This window comes from Narcine bancroftii, chromosome 7 (assembly GCF_036971445.1).
Source record: "Narcine bancroftii isolate sNarBan1 chromosome 7, sNarBan1.hap1, whole genome shotgun sequence".
In the NCBI taxonomy this organism is placed as follows: Eukaryota; Metazoa; Chordata; class Chondrichthyes; order Torpediniformes; family Narcinidae; genus Narcine; species Narcine bancroftii.
This window is the reverse complement of record NC_091475.1, coordinates 162,632,558-162,651,393: the sequence shown is the minus strand read 5'-3', so window position 1 is coordinate 162,651,393 and position 18,836 is coordinate 162,632,558.

Here is an 18,836-nt window from a genome sequence, read left to right as displayed (position 1 = left end):
GAGTTTTTTCGACCATTGACCTCAAGTCAGCTTACCATTAATTCCCCCTCCGCCTGAGCGACTGAATCTACACAAGATTCAAGGCCGACGGCAAACTATTCCACTTCGTGTGGGTGCCTTTTGGGGTTACTAACGGTGTCTCTGTTTTTCAGAGGATTACGGACCAGATGGTGGAAGAGCACAAGCTGATGGAGACGTTCCCATATCTTGACAATGTCACCATCTGCGGCCATGACCAGCAGGACCACGATACAAACCTTGCAAAGTTCTTACATAAGGCCAAGTCCTTCAACTTGATATACATTAAGAACAAGTGCGTGTTTAATACAGATCACCTGGCCCTTCTTGGATGCGTCGTGGCACATGGTGTCATTGCCCCGGACCCTGACTGCATGCGACCCCTCATGGAGCTCCCAGTCCCAAACACCCTAAAGCCACTGAAGAGCTGCCTGGGGCTGTTTTCCTAAGTGCCCAATGACGCCGATAAAGCCCACCCCCTCATTAAGTCCACAACCTTCCTGTTTTCAGCTGAAGTCCAGGCTGCTTTTCACCAGATCCGAGGAGACATCGCAAAGGCCATGATGCATGCCATGGATGAATCCATCCCCTTCCAGGTGGAGAGCGATGCCTCCGACTTCGCACTGGCCACCACACTTAACCAGACAGGCAGGCTGGTAGCATTTTTTCTGAAGCACGGCATTCCTCCATCGAGAAGGAGGCACAAGCGATGGTTGAGGTAGTGCGCCACTGGTGACATTTCCTGGCCAGTAAAAGGTTTACCCTGCTGACAGACCAGAGAGCAGTGGCCTTTATGTTCAATACAAAACAGCAGGGTAAAATAAAAAATGACAAGATTCTTAGGTGGAGGATCAAGCTATCCACCTATAATTACGATATCTTGTATCAGCCAGGTAAACTCAATGATCCCCCAGATGCTTTATCCCGTGGGACATGTGCCAGTGTGCATCTCGACTGTCTCCAGGCCCTTCATGACAATTTGTGCCACCCTGGAGTCTCGAGGCTGTACCACTTCATCAAGACTCAGAACCTCCCTTACTCCGTAGAGGATGTCCAGCCCACAACCAGACGCTGCCAGATCTGCGCGGAGTGTAAGCCGCAGTTCTACCAGCCAGAAAAAGCACACCTCATTAAGGCCATATGCCCCTTCAAACGACTCAGTGTCGATTTCAAGGGCCCCCTTTCAACCTCAAATAGGAATACCTACTTCCACAGTGGTGGACAAGTTCTTCAGGTTCCACTTTGTGATTCCCTGTGTGGATATGACCTCACCTTGTTATCAAGGAGCTGCGCAGCATCTTCACCCTGTTTGAGTACCCCGACTATATTCACAATGACTGGGTGTGATGGTGAGTGAGGAGCTGCGACAATACTTCCTAGCCAGAGGCATAGCCACCAGCAGGACCACAACTATGACCCCAGGAGTAATGGCCAGGTGGAAAAGGAGAACGCCACCGTCTGGAAGGCAGTGCTCCTGGCCCTCAGGTCCAGAAACATGCCAGTGTCCTGCTGGCAGGACGTTTTGCCCGAGGCACTCCACGCTATCCGATTACTGCTGTACACCACTACTAACACCACTCTGAATGAACGGCTCTTTGCTTTCCCTAGAAGATCCCTCCTTGGTAGCCAACCCCAGGGCTGGTCCTGCTATGGAAGCACGTCAGGGGCCATAAGACAGATCCACTGGTGGAAGCGGTGCACCTCATTCACACCAACCCTCAATACATATTTGTGAGGTACCCTGATGGCCACAAGGACACTGTACTGATCCGAGATCTGGCAAGGGCTGAAGACACTGAAACAGCCCTGCCTGCCACCAACCAGCCTACGGATCTGATCGCACTACACGGGAGCACAATCCTGGAGTTGGAGCCGCTTGACTCCTCACACCAGGAGTCAACCCCTCAGGAGATATCAGACCACCCATTCCCCCCAGGAGCACCCATCATCACCCTGACCCAAACTGTTCCCATCACACCCTGGCCTCTTCCCCTCCCCCCCCTACCCGAGGAGCATCACACAGACATGTTGGCCTGTCATCAGTCCAGCAGAAGGAGGAAGTCACCTGTGCAACTGAACCTCTAGTCAGAGAGTTTGCCCTTCCCATTTTTTTTCCTCTTCTTCCTCTCTCTCTCCCCTTCCTCATTATCATTCCCTGTGGTCTCTATTTAAAAAGACATAGTATTGTATGTACTGGCCCGCCCTCCTGATGACATCCTCTCCTAGACTTCTCCCTGGACTCCTCCCCTGTGACCCAGGCCATAAAGGTCGAGTCACCTCTTCCTTTCCTGCACTTCCCTAGCTTGGACCTGGGCCAGCAGTCTTGTGTGTAATAAAGCCTATCGTTCCCCTCAGTGTTTGACTCTGTAATTATTGGGGCAACTAGTAGTGCTTATACTACCATGGTTTGACTATAGTCGATCACTACCTTGGCTCTGTCCCCGCAATTGTGTAGATCTCCCAGTGGCCACACGTTTCAGTTCTCCATCCCATTCCTTTGTTGACATGTGTGTCCATGTCTCATGCACTACCATACTGAGACTACCTGCAAATTGGAGGAACAACAACTCATCTTCTGACTGGTCACCTCCAACCAGATGGCATTAATATCGACTTCTCTGGCTTTTGTTAAACACCCTCCCCCCCCCCCCCCCCACTTCTTCACTCATTGCCTCTTCCTAGCTCTGATTCTCCATTCCATCTCCTTTTGCACAAACATGATAAATTCTTACCTCACCCCTTATCATTTCCAATTAACACCTTTAGTTGGTCTGAATTCCTCCTTCAGCCAGAATTGTCTGAATTCTGAGACTCTGAGATTTCTTGCTTCTGACTTATTCTGCTTATTCCTTGAAGAAGGGGTCAGCCCCAAAATGTCAGCAATGTATCTTTGTCTCCTATGAATGCTGAAAAGACCAGCTGAGTTTCTTCAGGATATGGGTGTGTTTTTAGCCTAAAGATTAATGTCCAGGTTGAGTCAGTAGTGAAGGAGAATACAATGTTGGCATTCATATCCAGAGGAATAGGACATAAGAGCAGGGATGTGATGTTGAGGCTTTATAAGGTACTGGTGAGGCCTCACTTAGGGTATTGGGTACTGTTTACTTAAGAAAGGATGTGCTGGCATTGGAGAAGCTTGAGAGAAGATTCACAAGAATCATTCCTTGAGGGGGAGGAGCGTAATGGCATAGGGGAAGGAGGTGGACTCATGAATCTCCTAGGGGATTCATGTATTAAGCCTGAATTAAATGAATATTTTTAAAATTAAAGTACATTACAGTCCTCCAGAACTAACCTGGATACTGTTGGATATGGTAGCTAGAGGAAGGAAAATGGCAAGAGACAAGAAAATTGTGAAAAGCGGCCAACTTTGAAGATGGAGCCAGGGCCTCAAGTCCCAAAGTCCCCACTAGTGATACACCTGATGAAGGCCTTATTTCAGCCAAAGCCAGTGTCACCTCCCAAGAAAACTGGGGAAGATGGCACTGAATCTATTCAGATCTCCCATTAAGTATATTCTAATTTAATGTGCATGCACAAAGATTTACCACTGCACATGTGTGAAGAAGATTAACATGTTTTAGAAAGGTCATTTGACAGCACCATTCCTAGTAGTAATGGAATTAAGGAACTGCAATCTGGCAATCAAGAGTTGTGAGAAACACCTGTAGCTTTGACAGCTGGTGATCAATGGAAAAAAGGAGATCAAGAAGTATTGGATAAAGATGAAGAAGATGAAGAGGAAGTGCTGGGGGCTTCGGAATATGGAGATAAAGGCCTAAATATAAAATATCATTAATTATGGGACAATATAAAGTTATAAGAGCTGATATTAGGAATGTCACATCTGAGGTGAGATGTTGAAGTATGCTTCAAAAGTTAATGAAGTTAAAGCAACAGTTCAAAGAGTTAACTTGGATGTGCAGATTGTTAAAAATTATATGGATATCTGCTAAAATTTACAGGGTTGAAAATTCAAATATTCTCTGGGAGAACCAGAAGAAAAAAATGATGGAAAAGATGGATATGTTGGAAAATCAAAATAGATGAAACAATGTTAAGATTGCTTGTCTTAAAGAATATTTTGAAGGAATTGGAGATCTTATGGAATTTTCTCAAAATTGGATTCCTAGCATTTTGGGAGAGGAGAATTTTCCAACTGGAATTGAATTGGGAAGAGCTCATAGAGCTTTACAGAGGAAGCCACAGCCACATTTATTGATTAAATGTCTGTGATACCAGGACAAAGAAAAATTCTTAAGACTTGCAATTTAAACATTAAGACAAAATATGGGTCCTATGGTTATTGATGGAAATAAAATGTTCTACTATCCAGATTTAAGTAAGGTGGTGGTGGATAGAAGAAAAGAATTTAATCAAAATGAGGTGATCCTTTGGAAGAAGGATTATAAGTTTACATTCAGATATCCAGCTGAATTAAAGGTATTTTGTGGTTAATGAACGACCCAGGCCTTTTGCAGATGAGGAGGAAGTAAATAGATTCACAGAATCACTTCCTACAGTTAAGGAAGAGCAGCAGGAATTGTTGAGTTTAATCCCTAAAAGGGAAATATAAAGAGAAGTGTTGAAGATACAAATCACACTAAAGAGGGCTGTACCAAAACAGATTATTACCTGTTAACAGGAATTGCCACTGGATCCAGAAACTCTGACTGAAACTGTGGTAATTGATGATGATTAAGTTAATGCTGATCTTGAAGCAGTGGGTGATTTATTATTTCCACATGCGTAAATTTTTTTTTCTCTCTCTTAGTGGAGGGTTAGATGTTTTTCCTTCTTTGCATGAACTCTTATGTGCCATATTGTGGCAGGAGACATGACCCGTACATTGGAGGGAAAACTCAGCACTCTTTGGGGGGTTTATTTTATGTTTTATACAATTTGTTTGTTGATGAATTATTAATTCTTTTCTTTTTTGATTCTTTCTTTCTCTTTTTTCTATGGCACAGTGATGTAAACAGGAACCGGTTAGAATTGATGATGGAGACCACGGAGAATGGGATTGAAAGAGACTTGAATCTAAGATGATGGATGAAAAGAATATATTAAATTTTCTTAGTTTTTTTTAATGTTAATAGGATGAATAGGAAAAAAAATATTAAGTCATCTGGAAAAGATGAAAGTGGATATTGCATTTTTTACAAGAAACTCATTTGAGAGAGAAGGAACATTTGAAATTAAAAAGAGATTGGGTGTGCCAAGTGGTAGCTTCATCTTTTAATTCTAAAGCAAGAGTAGCAGCAATATTAATTAAGAAAAACATTACTGGTAAAAAATTGTAGATACTATAATGGATCCTGGAGGAAAATATGTTTTGATTAATTATCAAATTTATTCTGAAATATGGACACATGAGTATTTATGCACCGAATGTGGATGACCAAGGCTTTATAAGGGATACTTTTTTATTATTTTTGGCTGAAGCACAGGAAAAGGTTTTAATAGGAGGTGATTTTAATTGTTGTCTTGATCCATTATTGGATAAATCAGTTAAAACAGTTAGGAAAGCTAATGTGGCTAAGGCTATTTTAAGTTTAATGAAGATAAATTTAGTTGATATTTAGTGAAAGTTGAATCCTAAAGAGAGAGATCAAGTTTTTATTCTCATAGATATGATTCTTATTTGAGAATAGACTTTTTTTTTAAGTCAGCACAGTTACAAGGAAGAATTAGTAATGTGGAATACAAAGTTAGAATATTATCTGATCCACTTTTATTGACATGATCAATTCTTGAGGTAAAAAGTATGCTACATAGATGGTATTACTGCATTATTAAAAAGAGTGGATTTTTGTGATTTTATAAGAAAACAAATTCAATTATTTTTACAAATGAATTCCAATTCTGTAGATAATAAAGGTATTATTTGGAATCCCTTAAAAATGTATTTAAGAGGTCAAATAATAAGTTATTTGGCTAAAATGAAAAAGGAATATATAAATGAGACAAATCAGTTAGAACAAGATATAGCTAAATTAGAAAAGGAGTTACAAAATAATCCTTCTGAATTAAGATAAAATAATTAATAAAAATTACTCCAATATAATAAAATTAATTCAAAGAACAAAACAGAGATGTTAAGAATTAAGTCAAAGGGCTCATAAAGTTTTAGCATGCCAATTGAAAGCAGAAAGACATCGAGAGTGATTAATGCAATTAAAAATGTTCGGGAATTATTATGTATAAACCACAAGAAATAAATGATTTTATTCTGAATGATTAAAGAATTTTATTCTGAATTATATCAATCAGAATCATTGCATGATGAAAATAAGATTAATAAGTTTTTATCTCAAATAACTTTACCTAGTTTAAATGATCAGAAACAAAAGGATTTGAATTTAATTTTTAAGGCAAGGGAAATTAGCGAAGTAATTAGTTCATTACAAAATAATAAATTGCCATGAGAAGGTGGATTTCCTATAGAGTATTATAAGATATTTAAGGATCTTTTAATACCTCCATTTTTGGAGGTGTTAAATCAAGTTATAGAGGTACATTCTCTACTGGAATATGTTTCAACAGCAATTATTACAGTAATACTGAAGAAAGATAGAGATTTAATGAGACCACTATATTATAGACCAATTTCAATTTTAAATGTTGATTATAAAATAGTAGCTAAAATGTTAGAAAATAGATTGGCACCATATCTACCGAAGTTAATACATATGGATCAAATTAGATTTAAGGATCAGAAATCTGCAGAGAATGTAGCAAGATTGATTAGTTTAATACTTTAGTTCAAAAGAGGGGAGATTTGAGTGTCACAGTGGCTTTAGATGCTGAAAAGGCATTTGATAGATTAGAATGGGATTTCCTCTTTAATGTATGGAGAAGTTTAAAGTAGGATCGATGTTTATAGATTGAGTTAAAATATTATTTAAGAAACCTAGTACGAAGTTAGTGACTAATGGACAGATTTCAACACCTTTTGATTTACTAGCTCAAGTAGACATTGTCACCAGCTTTATTTGTTTTAGCAATAGAACCTTTAGCTGAATAAGACAGAATTCTAATATTGTGGGTAGAACAATAAGGAAGAACATAAAATAAATGTATTTGCAGATGATTTATTTATCAGATTCTTTAAATTCTTCACAAAAACTTAAAGTTAGAATAAAAGAATATGGAGAAATAACTGGTTATAAAATTTATTGGGATAATAGTGAAATTATGCCTTTAGTCAATGGGGATTATGCAAAATGTAAGAAGCAATTGAATTTAGTTGGCCAGATCTTTGAATAAAATATTTTGGTATTCAAGTGCAACCAGATTGAACAAAATTATTTAATTTGAATTATTTGCCTTTATTGAATAAAATTAAAGAAGATTTGGAAAGATATAAAATGTTACCTATTACTTTAATAGGTAGAGAAAATTGTGTAAAGATGAATGTTTTTCCTCAAATACAATATTTATTTCAATCGATTCCAATTGCAATTCCTCAAATTTTTTTTTAAGGAATTAAATGCTTGCATTAGAAAATTTTTATGGAAAGGGAAAATGGCAAGAATTTCTTTGAAAAAAATTAAAGTGGAAATATGATTTAAGTTTACAGTTCCCTAATTATATGAATTATTATAAAGCAGCCCAGTTGAGATTTATCAATGTAATGTATGATTTAAATAAAGTTCCAGCATGGGTGAATATAGAACTTAATAAAATAGGGAAATAAATCCACAAAAATTTATTTATAAATGGAATACAAGATTCTTAATAGCGAATAAAGAAACACCCATACGGAAACATTTAAGGTTGACAAGGAGATTGGAGGAGAAGCGCTAATGTCAAAAAGAACACCTTTATTTCAAAATAAACTTATCCCATTTTCAAAGAAAATCAATTTTTAAAGATTTGGCAAAATTATGGTATTAAAAAAATAAAGATTGTTTCAAAGCTGTGAAATTTATTACTTTTAATAGAAATAAAGAAAAGTTTATGGTTTTGGATAATACTTGATTTTGTTATCAAATTAAGAGATTTTTGTCTGAAAGTTTTGGTCAAGATTTAGTATTACCAGCAAAAGCATAGGTAGAGTTATTGTTATGTTCTGGAAATGCAAAGAAATTTATTTAAAGTATGTATAAATTATTACAAAAGAAAGCTCAGAAAGAAGGGGTATATAAATCAAGACATAGATGGGAAGTAGATTTAAATAAGCAGATAGATGAATATAGATATGTAATATGTAGAGAATGTATGAAAGTACAATAAATGTAAGATAGAGGCAAGTACAGTATGATTTTATTCATCAGTTATATTTGACACCACAAAAGTTATATGAAAGGAACCATATTTATTCAGATTTATGTTTTAGATGTGGAAAAGAAGTTGATACATTTCTGCATTCAACTTGGCAGTGTTCCACAGTTAAACCTTTTTGGTTTGAAATAGGTAATTTATTAAAATGAATAACAGGGGTAAAATTCCCAGAGGAGTTAATGCTATTTTTAATGGGAGAAATTGATTAAACCTAAAATAAAATTGAATATATATATATCAAGTGAAATTTGTTCATTTTGCTTTGGCAATAGCTGGAATATATATTGCTATAACTTTGAAATTGGATATTGATTTGGGAATGGATAGATGGCATACAGAAATTTGGAGTTGTATTCCACTTGAGAAAATTGCATAATTTAAGAGATAAATACCATAAATTTTTGAAAATATGGTGCCCATATTTACAAAGTGTGGGTATTAATCTTTCTCAAACATTTCCTTTCTCATAGGTCTCGATAAGATATTGAAAAGTGAAGTATTACATATGTGGTTCTTTTGTCCTGTTCTTTTTCTTTTTTTCTTTTGTTCTCTTTTACATTTGTAGGGGATTGGAAGGAGGAGGGTGGGGGTAGTAGGGGATTTATTTTATTTTACTTTATTTTCTTTCTTATATATACCACATGTATTGGAGTTGAATTTGAATTATTGTAAATGTTTATTTTTTGTAGTTTTAAATTTTAAATAAAGTATATTAAAAATGATTCCTTGAATGAAGTGATTAGCATATGAGGAAGTTTAACAGCACTCCTTGAAGTTCAGAAGTGGGCAGGGGACCACATAGAAGCATTTCAAATGTTAAAAGGCCTGAACAGAGTAGATGTGGCAAAATTGTTTCCCATAGTAGGGGAGTCTATGACAAGAGGGTACAATTTCAGGATTGAAGGGCATTCATTTAAAATAGAGATGCAGAGGAATTTGTTGAGTCAGTAGTCATTATATTTCATGTAAAAGTTTAAAGCCCTGACTGATAAACTACCAGGTGATTTATTGGCTTTTTGCTTCATTAATTTGTTCAGAACTATTCTCTCACTAACAGTAATTTCCAGCGTAATAAGTTTCTCTTTCTAACTCAGTTTTTGATTATCTGCAATTTCTTTACAGATTTTTTTAATGTTTCTCATCATGAAGACAAATCCAAAGTGGGTGTATCTTGTTTATGCCACTTTCACATTTCTGCTGTCTATGCAAAGAACCTACATTTCTGTCAGATTTTTTCATCTCACCTGACCACAGAAGGCTTTCCAATCTGTTACTATATGTCACTTAAAAAATATGCTTATATTCTTGTTTACACCTTGTCAATTTTTGGATTTTTTTACTGAATTCTAAAGCAATTTCATCCTCAGGCCAAGTACACATTTTAGCAAAGCGGATTAAATTTTAGAAAAATATTTCTGTTGGCATAATATTTCTTAATTTATATTCAATGTGAATTGTGAATTATTTATTTAAATGTTTACCATCAATTATGTATTGTCATATCTTACCTTCAGCGATGTTTCCATTTCTCATTTCAACAATGGTAAATATTAGGAAAAACATCCAGGGCATTACAACAATCCTGCAATTCAAATAAAATCATGAGAACATTGTTTAACCCATTGGAAAAGACTTAACATCTTGGGGTTTGTTTAGAAACTACTGAGAGGTGATCTAGTGGGGGTATTTAAAATTATGAATGGCAGAATAGATGCTAATAAATATGAGGCAACTCCTTTATTCAGTGAATGATGAGAATGCAGGATATATAGGTAATGAGAGAGTAGTGTGAGAAAAAGCTGATCTGGAACATGGTCATCTGCATAAACACTTTGGATGATAATCCTATGTTTAAATTAGACTGTTTGCTGGAGAATCCCTAGTATTAGATAGGCAGGAATGAATCTTATTATTTCAAAATTCCATATTCCAGAAATGAATAAGTAAGGTTTCTTCAAGATGAAATGTACTTTTTCCCCAGAAAATTGCTTGTTGTCATGTGCACCACAATAAAGTGAAACACTCTATTGTTTGCAACACTTGCAAGTCAACTCATCCTGTGATACAGAAAATGTCACCTTTAATTACCTTGCACTGCTGAAGCAACCCACTTGCAGGTTTTTTCCCATTTTATTGAATATTTTCTGCAGTGTTTTCCAGTCTTCAGGTAGTTTATCAAATTGCGTTTTGTTAAAAGTAGACTTATTAGCTTTAAAATTAAAAGAGCATTTTTTTTAAATTTCCACTAGGTTTTTTCACTCACATTGTTGATCAAAGCAATATATACCAATAGCCTATGTGATTACTGAACAGATCAGTCAAAATGCATTAATTTTGAATCAATAAATAACAAATTTACAATTGGCTCAATAAAAAGCTCACAAGACTTGCACTAATATTGCACATAAACATAAAGTATGCAGCTACACAGAGCTGGCAGGAGAATTCATACCCTGCCAAAGAAGAATGTCTGATTATAAAGGCAATTTTAGTGAAAACTGGAGCAAATTCAATGAACCACATAAGAATGGAAGTTGAATGGAGGGAATACATCTGTTGCTGAAATAGAGAGAGGTTCTTCTTGGTTATTAAAGAGGTCCAAAAATACAAAACCATTGAAATCTGAAGCATTCAGGATCCACGTTAATGAAAACATAGTTGCTGGATGAGCTGAGTTTAGCGAAAGATAGAATATAATCTCCAGGGTTATGTTATAAAATGAAGTTTCCAAAGGTAAAGAATGTGAAGCCAGTCAGGACAGCACTTGATTACCTAACAATATTTAAATTAAGGTAATAAATGAGCAGTTAATGCCAAGATAAGGGCCAGTGATAGGTAATTTGCAATGGATATTACAAATTTTCTATATGCCACATTTAACATGATTTATTATCTGAGCACTAACACCTTCCATTGAATGTTTTGAATGAAAATACTGATAACAAATATACTCAATAATGAATTTGTTATATCTATACCAGAGTAATTTTTGACAACATTTTACTGATGTGAAGGCAAGTACATGTCCTCTCAATTTAATAAAACACTGAGAGAAAAGACCACTTTTTGCTTTCATGCTCATGTTGTATACATCGGAAGAGGAATTTAAAGAAAATAAATTTGTATTTTCTTAATATTTGTAACCAATTTCTGGATATTTTAAAATATCATACTGGGATCTAAAATAAAATTGTAAATGTGCAATTTCTAAAATTGATCTCACTTCATTACTGAATGTGAGAAATAATTTCCATCTTGAATATCTGTGTTAAATGTGCATTAAAACTGCAACTATACATTTTAACTGTACATTTTGCTTCACTTGCAAAAATCAGTTCCAATGGAACCAAAATTACAGAGACGCTGTGCAATACACAGAGACTACTGCATGTCATATACAACCAAAAGCCACAGGAATGTAATTTATTGACTATTTACTAAGCAGTCAAGCGCTGACTTCCAGGCCAAACATTTTGGCAGTTTCCGCAAAACAGTAGAGAGCTCGCCATATAACGTCCTGTTTTGCGGAAACTGCCAAAATGTTTGGCCTGGAACTCAGCCTGAAGAAAACTGAGGTCCTCCATCAGCCAGCTCCCCACCATGACTACCAGCCCCCCCACATCTCCATCGGGCACACAAAACTCAAAACGGTCAACCAGTTTACTTATCTCGGCTGCACCATTTCATCAGATGCAAGGATCGACAACGAGATAGACAACAGACTCGCCAAGGCAAATAGCGCCTTTGGAAGACTACACAAAAGAGTCTGGAAAAACAACCAACTGAAAAACCTCACAAAGATAAGCGTATACAGAGCCGTTGTCATACCCACACTCCTGTTCGGCTCCGAATCATGGGTCCTCTACCGGCATCACCTACGGCTCCTAGAACGCTTCCACCAGCGTTGTCTCCGCTCCATCCTCAACATCCATTGGAGCGCTTTCATCCCTAACGTCGAAGTACTCGAGATGGCAGAGGTCGACAGCATCGAGTCCACGCTGCTGAAGATCCAGCTGCGCTGGGTGGGTCACGTCTCCAGAATGGAGGACCATCGCCTTCCCAAGATCGTGTTATATGGCGAGCTCTCCACTGGCCACCGTGACAGAGGTGCACCAAAGAAAAGGTACAGGGACTGCCTAAAGAAATCTCTTGGTGCCTGCCACATTGACCACCGCCAGTGGGCTGATATCGCCTCAAACCGTGCATCTTGGCGCCTCACAGTTTGGCGGGCAGCAACCTCCTTTGAAGAAGACCGCAGAGCCCACCTCACTGACAAAAGGCAAAGGAGGAAAAGCCCAACACCCAACCCCAACCAACCAATTTTCCCCTGCAACCGATGCAACCGTGTCTGCCTGTCCCGCATCGGACTTGTCAACCACAAACGAGCCTGCAGCTGACGTGGACATTTACCCCCTCCATAAATCTTCGTCCGCGAAGCCAAGCCAAAGAGAGACTAAGCAGTGAATGTTTTTCTACTGTAACCTGTACTAAACATTTACACAAAGTGATGTGAAAGGTTTTTATAAGTATGTTAATATCTTTCTTTCCATTACTGACAACAGAAAATCAGGAATGGAAAGAAAGATATTAACAGCTTCTGACATCAAATGTTTCTCTGTACAAAGCACATTGTAATCCTTTCTTTTTTATTGTGAAAGTCTAATATTGATCACATCCCTCTACTTCATTTTTTTTTCTTAAATATGGGATCTAAACTGACATACCCAGTGATACTTGTAAACAGAAAAACCTGGGACCTTTCAGGCTACTGCGAGATAATGGTCCTATATGTTGGCTATTCACCTGATGCCTGGCCTGAGCATCTGGGGTGGTAAGGAATGGCAGTGGTGATGAGGTGGGAGCAGGAGGGGATAGGTTGAATGGTGTTAGGGGAAATGGCAAGAGGCATTTCAATTGCAGTGATCCCAAGATTGTTACAAAGTCCCAAGCCCCAATAATTTTCATAAATTGTTGGATAGTCTGAGAAAAATGTGCATAATTCCTTTGTATATAAATAATTGACTTTCAAAAACCAGATTTATCAGGAATCTAATGGCAATTGGTAACATGCAGAATAGATTGGCCAAAACATGAATCAATGTCTGAGGGTGATTTGAGCCCTACATCTTTCTTTAATTGCGCAGCCCAGCTTGCATCCTACTTTTCGTTTACACAGTTAAATAAGACATTAAATGTCTCAGTTTGGATCAACTAGCATCAGGTTAAGTACTTTGTTCTTTCAGTGCCTTGGTCAGAAATTATAGCTTCCTTCTTACACTTGAACCTACATTGGTGTCACATTAAAGGCTGGCTTACATTGATAAATAACAGAGCCTAGAGGACTGAGCTAAATTCACAGATACAGTATGTGTCTGAAATAAAATTGTTGCTGTCAGCAGAGAGAACCCTTTCCTCCAGTCAATGTGAGCATTTGGGAACTTAAATACAAACGGAAAATGCAAATAGAAAAGCCATATGTTTTACGAAAGTAATTAGTATGATTTTAAATCCATGGCATTTACACATTGTTGCACAGTATAAAATTTCAATCTGAAAAACAAAGAAAGAAGTGATGATTTATGTTGAGACCACAAGGCAATGTAAATCGCAGTGGCAGCAAGGAGCCACCAAGTAAAATCTTGAGGTCTGTGGTACAGGCATCATGTCTTTTCCCAGAACACTTTGTGTATTATTAGCACAAGTGACCTACTTTTAATAGATTTTTTTCAATTAGAGTAATGCAATATTTGAATTCCTTTAAAGAGCTGCACTGCTACAAAAAATTGAAATGCTTATTGTATAGGTATAGAGTTTTATAAAGAATTAACAGAACAAAAACTTTTTTTTTATTTTGAAAGGGTGACACAATATAGCTGATATACCTAATGATCTGCTTAGGATAGAAATGGTAGCATGGATTGGTGATGGCTGACCAAAGCCAGCCAACAAGCACAATTAGCTTTTTACCAGAATCACAAATAGGGCCATACCCAGTATTACAATGGAAATATAAGAAGTAGGGCCTAGACTATGCATAAAGCTACTCATGTCTGCTACGTATTCAGTAAAATCTTACCCATCCTCTAACTCAAGTTCCCTTTCCTTTCCAATATTCCTGAATTATCTAGCAATCTCAGCTTTGAAATACTGTACTACCAATGCTGGACATCCACAGCCTTTTGGAAAAGAGATTTACAACTATCCAGGTAACAATATGATTTCTTCCAGGCTAACTGATCTCAACCAATCCTAAGACAATGCACTAGTTCTTGATTCTCCAGGCTAACTATTAGTCCTGTCTGCAGCTACACTATCAATGCACTTCAGAATCTTTGGCATTTCAGCTTAACCATAGTTCATTTTCTTATGCTCCTTTATACTCATCATACTCAATTCCAAGGCAACTCTTCAATCCAGCAAATATACACTGCACTGATTTCAAATCTATTTTCCTTACATGAAGATTCTCACCAATGGCATCATGAAGAAAGTCTCTACTTCCTCAGGAGTTTGCGGAGGAGCTAGTGGAGTTGTTCAAGTGAACCGGTACGGACTTGAAGGCTTACATGGCCTGTTTCCGTGCTGTAAACGGTTATATGGTTATGGTTAATGCACGCTGTCCTTCATGCACTCTCGCATCCAATCCCATTGGAATCTGAAAAGGGCTATTTTGCACTTACAATTGAAACCCGCTTACTATTTGCCTTCCTGTCTGCTACCTTACTTGCATATTAATAATGCTTCATAAATCAGCTCACCAATATGCCATTTCATACCGCTACTTTCTATTTTTACCAGTTTATAAATCTGTTTTGGTCATTGAGTGCGGGAGCAGGGATGTCACATCACAACCTGACAAGACATTGGTGTGCACCTCTTGTCACACAGGATTGGAGAGCGATCATGAAGACTGAAAAGGTGCAGAATGTTTCATGAGAATACTACTGAGATTGACTTGAATTGTAAGGAGAGGGTGGATAGGCAGGGGCTTTTCTCTCTGGAGCACCGTGGGAGCCTGATAGAAGTCTATCAGATCATGAGTGGCAAAGATAACCCATCGGGGTTTTTTTTCCAGAATAGGGAATCTCACTCCAGAGGACATAAGGGAAAAGGATTTAAAGGAGCACCATCTTCACACAGATGTTCCGTTGAAGTGGCAGAAACAGGAACAACTGTAAAGCTGAAAAGACATTCAGACAGGTACAAAGATAGAGCTGGTGGACAAGGACACGGGGTCTGTTCCGATGTTGCTGCAGTCTTGAGCACTATTCCTTCTGTCCTAACGTTGCACTTTCCACGTTACATTGCATTTACCCTTTCACTTACCCGCCCGTGCCCTTTGGCAACTTCCAATGCGTTGTTATCTGTCACTAGGTAGGGCTGAGACTGGCAATGCCCAAATATCTCAACGCCGTTTTCAACTCTATTTTTTGTACGTATTTCAAACCTCCTCCAACCGCGAAATGCCTTATTTTATTTAATACACACACAGATTTAAATCTGAAATGATTTGCAGGTTGCAGAGTGCCACGTCCTTACCCAAAATTCTAGTCTTCCGATTCAGAAAATGCTGAAACGATGGTCTTTTATGGTTGGGAAGCAAGCGGACTAAATTTTGGGTCGACTAAAAATCAGAGCGAGTTGGTGCTTTCGGGCCAGTTTCCCATCCTGGAGGATTGAGGAGAAGAAGTTGCATCGACCCGCCGTCCTTTCAGCTGATCTTCCTGACACTCCGCTCCCTCCTGTACTTCAAAAAAAAATCTTTATACTTCAATCCGATAATCTGCCCAAAAAAAAGCCTCAGACACTAAATCAGTCGGCGAGGCTGTGCAGGTTGGGGCAAGGCTTGGGCTGCTTTCTAGTTCACTGGTCCCGTTCTTTCGCCAACTCTGGGCATGATCACAGCTTTTGGAAGCATCTCGTCTGGACTCTTCTGCAGTTTGTGGGGTGGGGAAAGTCCACAGTAAGTTTCAGTTTCAAAGATGAATGTCAGCACTGGTTTGCAAGAAACCAGTTCCGATGAAACTGCTCCCCGCATATTTATGCCGTCTTTCCAACATTTTTGCAGATCTTCTGCGATTTTAACAGTTCCATTCACGTCTTTTTTTGTGGTGAAGTTTGAATACATACTCATCACCAGGGCGCAAGAAAATGTTAGCTGCTGTAAGTTCTATATCCGAGAATGATTTAGTGGGAAGGTAGGAGTGGGGAGAAAAAGCCATACAGTGCCGTTTCCTTGGAGAGCTAGGAAGCAAATGTCAGTTCCTGCCTTTTTTTTTTAAACTTCCCATGTGTAGGGCACCATAGAGACAAACTGAGAAAACTATAGGCTTTAATACACAGAAGAACCTTGCTGGTCTGGATCCCAGGATAGGAATGGTAGCAAGGGAAAGGTGGCTCAATCTTTATGGCCCAGGACCATGGGGGAGAAGTCATAGGGTATAAGTCACCCATGACTACATACAATGGAGGAAACATATCACCACACCATGGAAGCTACTTGACCTGCTGGGTTTCTCCAGTACGTGTCCTCACCAGCCCCCGGCATGCGCAGGTTTTCCTGTTCACTGCCCAGACTTCTCGTCAGAACTGCCAACCTTCCTCAAGACTATCACTCAGTTAGAGGGCAGGGGGTTGTGGGGGGGTGGGGGGAGCTGGTGGCTGGTGGCAGTCTATTTCTTTAAAGTCTAGTGCGTTGTGAGAATTCCAAGATTTGGGATGACCATAACCGTAGGAGGAGCAGAAGGTAGCAAAGGTAGGAGAATAACTTTCCATCGCAGATTGCTTTTCACTTCGGAAGCACCTTTCCATCTTGGTAAATACTGCGAGCAAATGTACCTGGAGTGTTGCCAGGCCCAAGTTTGTGTCACTTTGGGTGGTGCAGGCCGTGCACCTGAACAAAAACAGATAAACAGGAGGTCAAAATGGTCATGTGTTTACTGTCATATATATTGTACACTGCACATAGACAGCGGAATTTTTACTTGCTAAAGGCGAACAGGTACTTATAAAATTAGACGACAACAGTACACATCATTTGAATTAAAAGAAACAAGGAAAACAAAAGATGTAGATAAAAAATATTCACATTTATCCTCAGGCGAGAAGTAGTGTCTTGAAAAAGTACAGAGTCCTTTTCTGGTGTAGGAGCAGTCCATGAATAGTGTAACAAGGGGAGGTTCAAGAGCCTGATAGCTGTTGGAAATAAACTATTTTTGAAGGAGAGGTGTTGGTCTTCAGCCTTCTGTTCCTTCTACCTGAAGGTAACAGTGAGAAGAGGTTGTGCAGTGAACTGGGAATTCACTACTGGTGTTATGCTCTAAAGACTGGCTCCTCCCCCCCACCTCATATATAAACCCTGGACCCCTGCCAAAACCCACAGACCATGTGTGCCATTCTTATTGAATAAAACTCTCTCTGGTGTTGAGTGCTCTCTGTTGCGCTACAATTTTATTCAATAAACAACAGGATGGAAGCACTGTTGAAGCCCGCGATGCTCCTCGTCGACCCTCTGTCCCTGGAGGCCCCTGAAGTGTTTGTGTACTGGCTGAGTGCTTCCAATGTACCTGTCAGTCATGCAAGAGGTCTACTCAACAGATGAGGTCAAGAGGTCGGTGCTCCTCTCTCACGTCAGTTCTAAAGGATTCCTGATCATCACGGACTGTATGACTATGCAGCAACTGTTGAGAAGCTGAAGGCCTGCTACATGAGTCCCAAAAACATTGTCATAGTGAGGCATCAACTCTCGCATCAGAAACAGTGGCCTGGTGAGTCCATTGAGGACTATGTCCTCATCCTATGAGCACTCACGAGGAACTGTAGGTATGAGATGGCACAGCCCAAGAACGGGAGGATGAGCAGATCCGGGACTCTCTGGTCACTGTGGTGCGGTACAAATACATTCGGCAGTGGTTGCTAGAGAATGGCAGGGTGGCACTGCCTGACAACATACAACTGGCCAAGTTGCTGGAGATGGCCTAACTGGGGGCTGACAATATGGAAGGCAGCAGCACCCTTCATGAGGACCTGGGTCCCGGAGCGACACCACATGCTGCATCAGCCTTGACGGTGGTGGCCTTGGGTGCTAAGCAATGCTACTTCTGCGGTCAGCAGCAGCGCCCAAGAACTCCATGACCAGCTAAAGACTCCATATGATCTGGCTGTAGTAAGAAGGGGCACTGGGTGAAAATCTGCAGGGCAAGGGGGAGTGCTGAAAGGTCTAATGTGTGTGCGGCCCCTGACGAGCTGACTGAGGCGAGCCCAAAACCAAAACCCCTGGCTTCCCAGCATCAGTGTTGTATGCCATGGCCTTCCTGTGGGACCACACGGCAAGAACAGCAATGCAGGAAAACCTGGCAGCCATCCTGCTGTGTTTTGAAACTGGCACCACCTTCATCCAATGAGGAGGGAGCATGACCATCTTGCAGCATGTGGACTCCGCCATCTTGCTGGCATTCAAATTCCGTGCCATCTACAACGGTGGAAGAAGGAGGATGGCGGCCATCTTGCTGCACCTCGCAGCCCCTGCCATC